Source organism: Mandrillus leucophaeus, unplaced genomic scaffold (assembly GCF_000951045.1).
Source record: "Mandrillus leucophaeus isolate KB7577 unplaced genomic scaffold, Mleu.le_1.0 Scaffold88, whole genome shotgun sequence".
Lineage (NCBI taxonomy): Eukaryota > Metazoa > Chordata > Mammalia > Primates > Cercopithecidae > Mandrillus > Mandrillus leucophaeus.
Genome location: NW_012109585.1, coordinates 2,928,202 through 2,931,642, shown reverse-complemented (window position 1 = coordinate 2,931,642; position 3,441 = coordinate 2,928,202).

Below are 3,441 nucleotides of genomic sequence, written 5' to 3'. Positions count from 1 at the left end.
GAGTCTGAGTCTGGACCCTGGATCCTAGAGGCGGGCACAGGGTTGCTTAGCTTCGAGGGGTAAGTTCAAAGCGAATAGGAAGCTCTCTTAAAAATGAAGGGCAGCATGAATGTCGGGGCCAAAGGAGGATGGTTGGGAATTCCTAGTAAAACTTTACAGCTTCCGTGTTTCCCCTCCTCTAAATCTTCACATGAGAATCATGCGTCTGGGGGGCCGTCTCGGCTGAATGAGGGCAGGAGCCACCCATTAGCCCAGCTGAAGGGGGGACTTTCTGGCTTCATTATGCCAGCCCATGGCCCTGGTGGACAGACGGCCTATGAATTGGGGTCCATGGTCCAGGCCCATGGCCGAGGGGAAGCAGCCACAGGTGCCCACCAGAGCTGGATGGCACTGACAGTGTCTTCCAGCCCTGCTGGACCGCAAGTGGGCAGCGGAAGCTCAGCTGCTATCCCTTTTATGCGTATTGACTTAGTGGAGTGCAAACATGTTAAAAGTTCACTTTCTCCTTTATAGGAGTCTATAAAAAGTCTCTTAAACTGGAGCCCTAGGGCTTCAGTGAGACAAACGTAGGATCAGGCTTTGTGGGGGTGCAGTGCTTCCCTCAGCCTTCAGCACAGAGGTGTGAGCCTATTTAAGATACAGCCGCGGCAGGCTCATGCCAGTGGGCAGAGGGGTCTGGATGTGAGGGCTGCTCTGAGGCCGCCAGGCTATTTCTGGTGAGTCCCTGCTGGAGGCTGGCTGGCCCGTGTGGCCCTCTGGGGTATGAGGGTGAGAGAGTTCCTGTGCCTGGGAATATTGGGCCGGGCCTGCTGAGTTGCCTGGCGTTTGTTTCTAAACATGCAGGTGTCTGTGGGAGAAATGTCCTGTGTGCAGTACTCAGGCCAGGTGAGCTCACCAATCATTCTCCCTGGTGACTTGGGTCCTAGGGTGACCTGCAGGGCTGAGGGAGGATGGCAGGCCTGGGGCAGAGAGGAGGGCACCTGGAGCTGTCCCTCTGGTGAACTTGTTTGGCTTTGGGAGCTATAGAGCCCACAGTGTGCACGCCTGTGGGACACATCCTGGAGAAGGTGGCTGAGGGAGAGGTGACGAGCCTCATGGACAAGCCCCAGGAGGGAGTCATGGGCTTCGGAAACGGCATTTGCTCACTAGGCCTCAGTTTCCACATCTGTCAAGTTGGAGGGTGGTCCCTACTCTGCATGCGAGTCTCTCGGGGTTGCCATGAGGATATAGTTAGAAGAGTTTGGGGATGGCAAGACAGGCGTTTTGCGGCCCAGAGCAATGAGCTCTGTAGAAGGCTGATCAGGTGACCCCAGCAGGTATTGAGACCACAGCCTAATATTAATTCGCCCACTAGCTAACAGGCAGCCTAGTGGATGCAGGTGCAGGGCTCGCTCCAAGGGCCTGGCCATGGCCACCCTGTCCTGCTTTCCATGCCTTCGTGTGTGCCACACCATGGCTTTGAGCAGGAGCACATGGGCTGTCACTGCTCACAGGCACGTGCATATGCATCAGGGCATCCACCTGGCATCTGCGTCCCTCTCAGCTCTGCTGACCTGAGCCGTGCAGGGGCTGTGTCACTGAACGGGTTTTGCAAGTATAGCTGTGGCCTCAGTCCATCAGCTCTCACTCCCCAGGATACCTGGTACCTGGCCTCAGGTGGCTGAAGCCAGGCAGTGAGCAGGTGCCTCTGGAAACTGGGGATGGTTGGTGGGACCAGACTAGCCCCATTGGCCCCTTGCAGGCCTGGCTAGGGCATGAAATTCCACACCAGCACCTAAGTGACCTTCAGCCCAGGTTCAAACAAGTCTGAGCTTTCCTGAGGAGGAGGTGTTCAAAGCTAAATGAAAGCTAGGAAGGGAAACACAAATGCCTTTATAAAGGACAGTCATCCCTCTGGGTGCACATCTATTCAAAACACAGGAAGAGGTTAGGCAGATTCTGTGCCTGAGGGGCAGGCTGGCTTTGAAGTCAGAGCTGGTTTTGCGCGACACCACCTTGCTGGAGTTCCTTAGCTTGTCTGAGTCCGTAAGATAGAGATGCGTCATTAATGATAAAGTCTTTTGGAGGGAGTTGAATGTGATGTGAATGTCGGGCACCCAGCACTCTGCTGGGACATAGAAATGTTCAGTCCATGGGTGTTATGGTTTCTAGCATCACAATATCACTGTCATCATTTTTACTAGCATAGAACCATTTGCTTGGGGGAAATGCCTTGGCTATGGCTTTTGCTCCATACACTGAATCAAATGATATGGAAAACATGGGGTGTCGCCCTAAAGGGCTCCATGGCTCAGTGTTCTAGAACAGAGCCAACCAGTGCAATTCCCTGCAATGCTGGAGATGTCCTATAATCATTGCTGTCCAACATGGTAGCCACTAACCACATGTGGCTGCCAAGCATTTGAAATGTAGTTAGTGTGAATGAGGAACTGAATTTTTAATTGTATTTAACTTTAGTTTAAATGTAAATATACGTGACTAGGGTCTACCGTATTGGACAGTGCAGTTCTAGAATGTTCCTTCCAAGTGAACGTTGCCCAGCTCCTCTCTGAGCTGTGACAGTGCTGCATGGAGGGGCTGGCCAATGCCTCCAGCACCCTCGGCCACATGCAGTAAAGATGGGCTGTGATGGTGTGTGGTAATGATCGCCACCTGGGCATGAGCTGGCTGCTCTGGAGCACAGACCGCAGCCAGAGCCTGGTTTTCAGATGTGGCAGTTACACAGCTTCCACCCTCCATGGGAATCAAAGTAAGAGACGCAGTTCCCATCCACTAAGTATTTCCGACCTGCTGTGTGGCCAACTCAGTTTTACAGAAGAAAACATGCCCTAAAGAGGGGCGGTGACTTGTCCCAAGCACACACAATGGTGGCCTACCTCTTTATGCCCCTAACCAGCTCCTTATATCAGAGTACAGGACCAGCCTGGTTTCCTACTGAAGGAGAGTCAAGCGCAGAGGCTCAAGGTCACTGGTGCAGGTGCCCAGTGCTTCCCTCACCTGGCTCCCTCCTGCCCCCACTCACCTCACCCAGGCCACCTCTACGGGGCTCCCTGGATGGTGAGAGGCCTCCCTGTATCATGATCTGTTCCTGGCAATGCCCTTGACAGTGGGGTGGCCTGGGCTGTGAGTAACTTCCCATGTTATAGCTGCCGGGATGGAGGCTCAGAGGGATGGAGCAACCTGCCCGAGATCCCACAGGGAGTTGGTCAATCTGCCTGCAGGGAGGCAAGGACGTCTGGGGCCTTTCTGTTGCCAAACCCAGTTCTCCCGCCAGGCAAGTCCTCCCTGCCTTGTTGGACTTCCTGTGGCACTCACTGGGTGGATGGCCACACCCGGGACACATCCCCAAAAACTGGCTTCAAGCTGTACGGTCCACAGAGGCTGGCCAGGGCCCGGAGTGGGGTGGTCCTGCTCAGAGGGCGGGTGGGTCGGCGGGGGGCG